Below are 8,894 nucleotides of genomic sequence, written 5' to 3'. Positions count from 1 at the left end.
ACAACAAAACAATGTATGGCGTTTGTACCTCTTTAATAGATCTACAAAAAAGTCCGCGTGGTATATGTCTATCTTCCAAGGATAACCCACAATAACCATTTTTATGTGTTTTCTTAATACAGTAAAATTATTGGTTACTTACGAACCTCTTTTTAACAATACAGTATTAATCCTTATCCAAATAAATAAGTTAGATATATTATGCATGTAATATAGAACAAAATTGCCTTTTACACTACGCCAAAAATGTTAATAGGTAATGAGTTATCGTAATATTAAAATCTCCGCGCGAGAAATTAAAAATCGATGAAACGTAGCGAAGATATCGTTGGCATCTATATACTAATTGTACTATATATATACTAATTACTATGTATATACTATGTATGTACTATGTATATACTAATTGTTTGTTGATTGTTTGTTTGAAAGCGCTAATCTCAGAAAACTACTGGTTCAAAGTAAAAATATTTTTGTGTTGAATATACCATTAATCGAGGGAGGTTTTAGGCTATATGTATATCATCACGCTGTGACCAATAGGAGCGAAGAAAAAGTCATAACTTATATCTTTCTAACCACGCAGACGAAGTCGCGGGCAACAGCTATCCTTACATATTATAAAACAAAGTCCCCCGCCGCGTCTGTCTGTCTGTCTGTCTGTCTGTCTGTCTGTCTGTTCGCGATAAACTAGAAAAGTACTGAACGGATTTTTATGCGGTTTTCAACGATAGATAGAGCAATTCTTGAGGAAGGTTTTAGTGTATAATAAGTTTAGGTTTTGTGTAAACTGACGATATTACAGCGATATTAGTTAAACATGTCGGAAAAAATTAAGCCATTCGAGAGCTTTCATCGAGAACGCTGCCAAAACCTTTTGAGTTACAACAAAACAATGTATGGCGGGTTTGTACCTCTTTAATAGATCTACAAAAAAGTCCGCGGTGGTATATGTCTATCTTCCAAGGATAACCCACAATAACCATTTTTATGTGTTTTTCTTAATACAGTTAAATTATTGGTTACTTACGAACCTCTTTTTAACAATACAGTATTAATCCTTATCCAAATAAATAAGTTAGATATATTATGCATGTAATATAGAACAAATTGCCTTTTACACTACGCCAAAAATGTTAATAGGTAATGAGTTATCGTAATATTAAAATCTCCGCGCGAGAAATTAAAAATCGATGAAACGTAGCGAAGATATCGTTGGCATCTATATACTAATTGTACTATATATATACTAATTACTATGTATATACTATGTATGTACTATGTATATACTAATTGTTTGTTTGATTGTTTGTTTGAACGCGCTAATCTCAGAACTACTGGTTCAAATTGAAAAAATATTTTTGTGTTGAATATACCATTTATCGAGGGAGGTTTTAGGCTATATGTATATCATCACGCTGCGACCAATAGGAGCGAAGAAAAAGTCATAACTTATATCTTCTAACCACGCAGACGAAGTCGCGGGCAACAGCTATCCTTATCCTTATCCTTACATATTATAAAAACAAAGTCCCCCGCCGCGTCTGTCTGTCTGTCTGTTCGCGATAAACTAGAAAAGTACTGAACGGATTTTTATGCGGTTTTCAACGATAGATAGAGCAATTCTTGAGGAAGGTTTTAGTGTATAATAAGTTTAGGTTTTGTGTAAACTGACGATATTACAGCGATATTAGTTAAACATGTCGGAAAAAATTAAGCCATTCGAGAGCTTTCATCGAGAACGCTGCCAAAACCTTTTGAGTTACAACAAAACAATGTATGGCGGGTTTGTACCTCTTTAATAGATGTACAAAAAATCCGCGGTGGTATATGTCTATCTTCCAAGGATTACCCACAATAACCATTTTTATGTGTTTTCTTAATACAGTAAAATTATGGGTTATTTACGAACCTCTTTTTAACAATACAGTATTAATCCTTATCCAAATAAATAAGTTAGATATATTATGCATATAATGTAGAACAAAATTGCCTTTTACACTACGCCAAAAATGTTAATAGGTAATGAGTTATCGTAATATTAAAATCTCCGCGCGAGAAATTAAAAATCGATGAAACGTAGCGAAGATATCGTTGGCATCTATATACTAATTGTACTATATATATACTAATTACTATGTATATACTATGTATGTACTATGTATATACTAATTGTTTGTTTGATTGTTTGTTTGAACGCGCTAATCTCAGAAACTACTGGTTCAAATTGAAAAAATATTTTTGTGTTGAATATACCATTAATCGAGGGAGGTTTTAGGCTATATGTATATCATCACGCTGCGACCAATAGGAGCGAAGAAAAAGTCATAACTTATATCTTCTAACCACGCAGACGAAGTCGCGGGCAACAGCTATCCTTATCCTTATCCTTACATCCTTACATATTATAAAACAAAGTCCCCCGCCGCGTCTGTCTGTCTGTCTGTTCGCGATAAACTAGAAAAGTACTGAACGGATTTTTATGCGGTTTTCAACGATAGATAGAGCATTTCTTGAGGAAGGTTTTAGTGTATAATAAGTTTAGGTTTTGTGTAAACTGACGATATTACAGCGATATTAGTTAAACATGTCGGACAAAATTAAGCCATTCGAGAGCTTTCATCGAGAACGCTGCCAAAACCTTTTGAGTTACAACAAAACAATGTATGGCGGGTTTGTACCTCTTTAATAGATCTACAAAAAAGTCCGCAGTGGTATATGTCTATCTTCCAAGGATTACCCACAATAACCATTTTTATGTGTTTTCTTAATACAGTAAAATTATTGGTTACTTACGAACCTCTTTTTAACAATACAGTATTAATCCTTATCCAAATAAATAAGTTAGATATATTATGCATGTAATGTAGAACAAAATTGCCTTTTACACTACGCCAAAAATGTTAATAGGTAATGAGTTATCGTAATATGAAAATCTCCGCGCGAGAAATTAAAAATCGATGAAACGTAGCGAAGATATCGTTGGCATCCATATACTAATTGTACTATATATATACTAATTACTATGTATATACTATGTATGTACTATGTATATACTAATTGTTTGTTTGATTGTTTGTTTGAAAGCGCTAATCTCAGAAACTACTGGTTCAAAGTAAAAATATTTTTGTGTTGAATATACCATTAATCGAGGGAGGTTTTAGGCTATATGTATATCATCACGCTGTGACCAATAGGAGCGAAGAAAAAGTCATAACTTATATCTTCTAACCACGCAGACGAAGTCGCGGGCAACAGCTATCCTTACATATTATAAAACAAAGTCCCCCGCCGCGTCTGTCTGTCTGTCTGTCTGTCTGTCTGTCTGTCTGTTCGCGATAAACTAGAAAAGTACTGAACGGATTTTTATGCGGTTTTCAACGATAGATAGAGCAATTCTTGAGGAAGGTTTTAGTGTATAATAAGTTTAGGTTTTGTGTAAACTGACGATATTACAGCGATATTAGTTAAACATGTCGGAAAAAATTAAGCCATTCGAGAGCTTTCATCGAGAACGCTGCCAAAACCTTTTGAGTTACAACAAAACAATGTATGGCGGGTTTGTACCTCTTTAATAGATCTACAAAAAAGTCCGCGGTGGTATATGTCTATCTTCCAAGGATAACCCACAATAACCATTTTTATGTGTTTTCTTAATACAGTTAAATTATTGGTTACTTACGAACCTCTTTTTAACAATACAGTATTAATCCTTATCCAAATAAATAAGTTAGATATATTATGCATGTAATATAGAACAAATTGCCTTTTACACTACGCCAAAAATGTTAATAGGTAATGAGTTATCGTAATATTAAAATCTCCGCGCGAGAAATTAAAAATCGATGAAACGTAGCGAAGATATCGTTGGCATCTATATACTAATTGTACTATATATATACTAATTACTATGTATATACTATGTATGTACTATGTATATACTAATTGTTTGTTTGATTGTTTGTTTGAACGCGCTAATCTCAGAAACTACTGGTTCAAATTGAAAAAATATTTTTGTGTTGAATATACCATTTATCGAGGGAGGTTTTAGGCTATATGTATATCATCACGCTGCGACCAATAGGAGCGAAGAAAAAGTCATAACTTATATCTTCTAACCACGCAGACGAAGTCGCGGGCAACAGCTATCCTTATCCTTATCCTTACATATTATAAAACAAAGTCCCCCGCCGCGTCTGTCTGTCTGTCTGTTCGCGATAAACTAGAAAAGTACTGAACGGATTTTTATGCGGTTTTCAACGATAGATAGAGCAATTCTTGAGGAAGGTTTTAGTATATAATAAGTTTAGGTTTTGTGTAAACTGACGATATTACAGCGATATTAGTTAAACATGTCGGAAAAAATTAAGCCATTCGAGAGCTTTCATCGAGAACGCTGCCAAAACCTTTTGAGTTACAACAAAACAATGTATGGCGGGTTTGTACCTCTTTAATAGATGTACAAAAAAGTCCGCGGTGGTATATGTCTATCTTCCAAGGATTACCCACAATAACCATTTTTATGTGTTTTCTTAATACAGTAAAATTATGGTTATTTACGAACCTCTTTTTAACAATACAGTATTAATCCTTATCCAAATAAATAAGTTAGATATATTATGCATATAATGTAGAACAAAATTGCCTTTTACACTACGCCAAAAATGTTAATAGGTAATGAGTTATCGTAATATTAAAATCTCCGCGCGAGAAATTAAAAATCGATGAAACGTAGCGAAGATATCGTTGGCATCCATATACTAATTGTACTATATATATACTAATTACTATGTATATACTATGTATGTACTATGTATATACTAATTGTTTGTTTGATTGTTTGTTTGAAAGCGCTAATCTCAGAAACTACTGGTTCAAAGTAAAAATATTTTTGTGTTGAATATACCATTAATCGAGGGAGGTTTTAGGCTATATGTATATCATCACGCTGCGACCAATAGGAGCGAAGAAAAAGTCATAACTTATATCTTCTAACCACGCAGACGAAGTCGCGGGCAACAGCTATCCTTATCCTTACATATTATAAAACAAAGTCCCCCGCCGCGTCTGTCTGTCTGTCTGTTCGCGATAAACTAGAAAAGTACTGAACGGATTTTTATGCGGTTTTCAACGATAGATAGAGCAATTCTTGAGGAAGGTTTTAGTGTATAATAAGTTTAGGTTTTGTGTAAACTGACGATATTACAGCGATATTAGTTAAACATGTCGGACAAAATTAAGCCATTCGAGAGCTTTCATCGAGAACGCTGCCAAAACCTTTTGAGTTACAACAAAACAATGTATGGCGGGTTTGTACCTCTTTAATAGATCTACAAAAAAGTCCGCGGTGGTATATGTCTATCTTCCAAGGATAACCCACAATAACCATTTTTATGTGTTTTCTTAATACAGTTAAATTATTGGTTACTTACGAACCTCTTTTTAACAATACAGTATTAATCCTTATCCAAATAAATAAGTTAGATATATTATGCATGTAATATAGAACAAATTGCCTTTTACACTACGCCAAAAATGTTAATAGGTAATGAGTTATCGTAATATTAAAATCTCCGCGCGAGAAATTAAAAATCGATGAAACGTAGCGAAGATATCGTTGGCATCTATATACTAATTGTACTATATATATACTAATTACTATGTATATACTATGTATGTACTATGTATATACTAACTGTTTGTTTGATTGTTTGTTTGAACGCGCTAATCTCAGAAACTACTGGTTCAAATTGAAAAAATATTTTTGTGTTGAATATACCATTTATCGAGGGAGGTTTTAGGCTATATGTATATCATCACGCTGCGACCAATAGGAGCGAAGAAAAAGTCATAACTTATATCTTCTAACCACGCAGACGAAGTCGCGGGCAACAGCTATCCTTACATATTATAAAACAAAGTCCCCCGCCGCGTCTGTCTGTCTGTCTGTCTGTCTGTCTGTCTGTCTGTTCGCGATAAACTAGAAAAGTACTGAACGGATTTTTATGCGGTTTTCAACGATAGATAGAGCAATTCTTGAGGAAGGTTTTAGTGTATAATAAGTTTAGGTTTTGTGTAAACTGACGATATTACAGCGATATTAGTTAAACATGTCGGAAAAAATTAAGCCATTCGAGAGCTTTCATCGAGAACGCTGCCAAAACCTTTTGAGTTACAACAAAACAATGTATGGCGGGTTTGTACCTCTTTAATAGATCTACAAAAAAGTCCGCAGTGGTATATGTCTATCTTCCAAGGATTACCCACAATAACCATTTTTATGTGTTTTCTTAATACAGTAAAATTATTGGTTACTTACGAACCTCTTTTTAACAATACAGTATTAATCCTTATCCAAATAAATAAGTTAGATATATTATGCATGTAATGTAGAACAAAATTGCCTTTTACACTACGCCAAAAATGTTAATAGGTAATGAGTTATCGTAATATGAAAATCTCCGCGCGAGAAATTAAAAATCGATGAAACGTAGCGAAGATATCGTTGGCATCCATATACTAATTGTACTATATATATACTAATTACTATGTATATACTATGTATGTACTATGTATATACTAATTGTTTGTTTGATTGTTTGTTTGAAAGCGCTAATCTCAGAAACTACTGGTTCAAAGTAAAAATATTTTTGTGTTGAATATACCATTAATCGAGGGAGGTTTTAGGCTATATGTATATCATCACGCTGTGACCAATAGGAGCGAAGAAAAAGTCATAACTTATATCTTCTAACCACGCAGACGAAGTCGCGGGCAACAGCTATCCTTACATATTATAAAACAAAGTCCCCCGCCGCGTCTGTCTGTCTGTCTGTCTGTCTGTCTGTCTGTCTGTTCGCGATAAACTAGAAAAGTACTGAACGGATTTTTATGCGGTTTTCAACGATAGATAGAGCAATTCTTGAGGAAGGTTTTAGTGTATAATAAGTTTAGGTTTTGTGTAAACTGACGATATTACAGCGATATTAGTTAAACATGTCGGAAAAAATTAAGCCATTCGAGAGCTTTCATCGAGAACGCTGCCAAAACCTTTTGAGTTACAACAAAACAATGTATGGCGGGTTTGTACCTCTTTAATAGATCTACAAAAAAGTCCGCGGTGGTATATGTCTATCTTCCAAGGATAACCCACAATAACCATTTTTATGTGTTTTCTTAATACAGTTAAATTATTGGTTACTTACGAACCTCTTTTTAACAATACAGTATTAATCCTTATCCAAATAAATAAGTTAGATATATTATGCATGTAATATAGAACAAATTGCCTTTTACACTACGCCAAAAATGTTAATAGGTAATGAGTTATCGTAATATTAAAATCTCCGCGCGAGAAATTAAAAATCGATGAAACGTAGCGAAGATATCGTTGGCATCTATATACTAATTGTACTATATATATACTAATTACTATGTATATACTATGTATGTACTATGTATATACTAATTGTTTGTTTGATTGTTTGTTTGAACGCGCTAATCTCAGAAACTACTGGTTCAAATTGAAAAAATATTTTTGTGTTGAATATACCATTTATCGAGGGAGGTTTTAGGCTATATGTATATCATCACGCTGCGACCAATAGGAGCGAAGAAAAAGTCATAACTTATATCTTCTAACCACGCAGACGAAGTCGCGGGCAACAGCTATCCTTATCCTTATCCTTACATATTATAAAACAAAGTCCCCCGCCGCGTCTGTCTGTCTGTCTGTTCGCGATAAACTAGAAAAGTACTGAACGGATTTTTATGCGGTTTTCAACGATAGATAGAGCAATTCTTGAGGAAGGTTTTAGTGTATAATAAGTTTAGGTTTTGTGTAAACTGACGATATTACAGCGATATTAGTTAAACATGTCGGAAAAAATTAAGCCATTCGAGAGCTTTCATCGAGAACGCTGCCAAAACCTTTTGAGTTACAACAAAACAATGTATGGCGGGTTTGTACCTCTTTAATAGATGTACAAAAAAATCCGCGGTGGTATATGTCTATCTTCCAAGGATTACCCACAATAACCATTTTTATGTGTTTTCTTAATACAGTAAAATTATGGGTTATTTACGAACCTCTTTTTAACAATACAGTATTAATCCTTATCCAAATAAATAAGTTAGATATATTATGCATATAATGTAGAACAAAATTGCCTTTTACACTACGCCAAAAATGTTAATAGGTAATGAGTTATCGTAATATTAAAATCTCCGCGCGAGAAATTAAAAATCGATGAAACGTAGCGAAGATATCGTTGGCATCTATATACTAATTGTACTATATATATACTAATTACTATGTATATACTATGTATGTACTATGTATATACTAATTGTTTGTTTGATTGTTTGTTTGAACGCGCTAATCTCAGAAACTACTGGTTCAAATTGAAAAAATATTTTTGTGTTGAATATACCATTAATCGAGGGAGGTTTTAGGCTATATGTATATCATCACGCTGCGACCAATAGGAGCGAAGAAAAAGTCATAACTTATATCTTCTAACCACGCAGACGAAGTCGCGGGCAACAGCTATCCTTATCCTTATCCTTACATCCTTACATATTATAAAACAAAGTCCCCCGCCGCGTCTGTCTGTCTGTCTGTTCGCGATAAACTAGAAAAGTACTGAACGGATTTTTATGCGGTTTTCAACGATAGATAGAGCATTTCTTGAGGAAGGTTTTAGTGTATAATAAGTTTAGGTTTTGTGTAAACTGACGATATTACAGCGATATTAGTTAAACATGTCGGACAAAATTAAGCCATTCGAGAGCTTTCATCGAGAACGCTGCCAAAACCTTTTGAGTTACAACAAAACAATGTATGGCGGGTTTGTACCTCTTTAATAGATGTACAAAAAAGTCCGCGGTGGTAT

Source organism: Trichoplusia ni, chromosome 27 (assembly GCF_003590095.1).
Source record: "Trichoplusia ni isolate ovarian cell line Hi5 chromosome 27, tn1, whole genome shotgun sequence".
In the NCBI taxonomy this organism is placed as follows: Eukaryota; Metazoa; Arthropoda; class Insecta; order Lepidoptera; family Noctuidae; genus Trichoplusia; species Trichoplusia ni.
Note: the sequence above shows the minus strand (reverse complement) of the source record.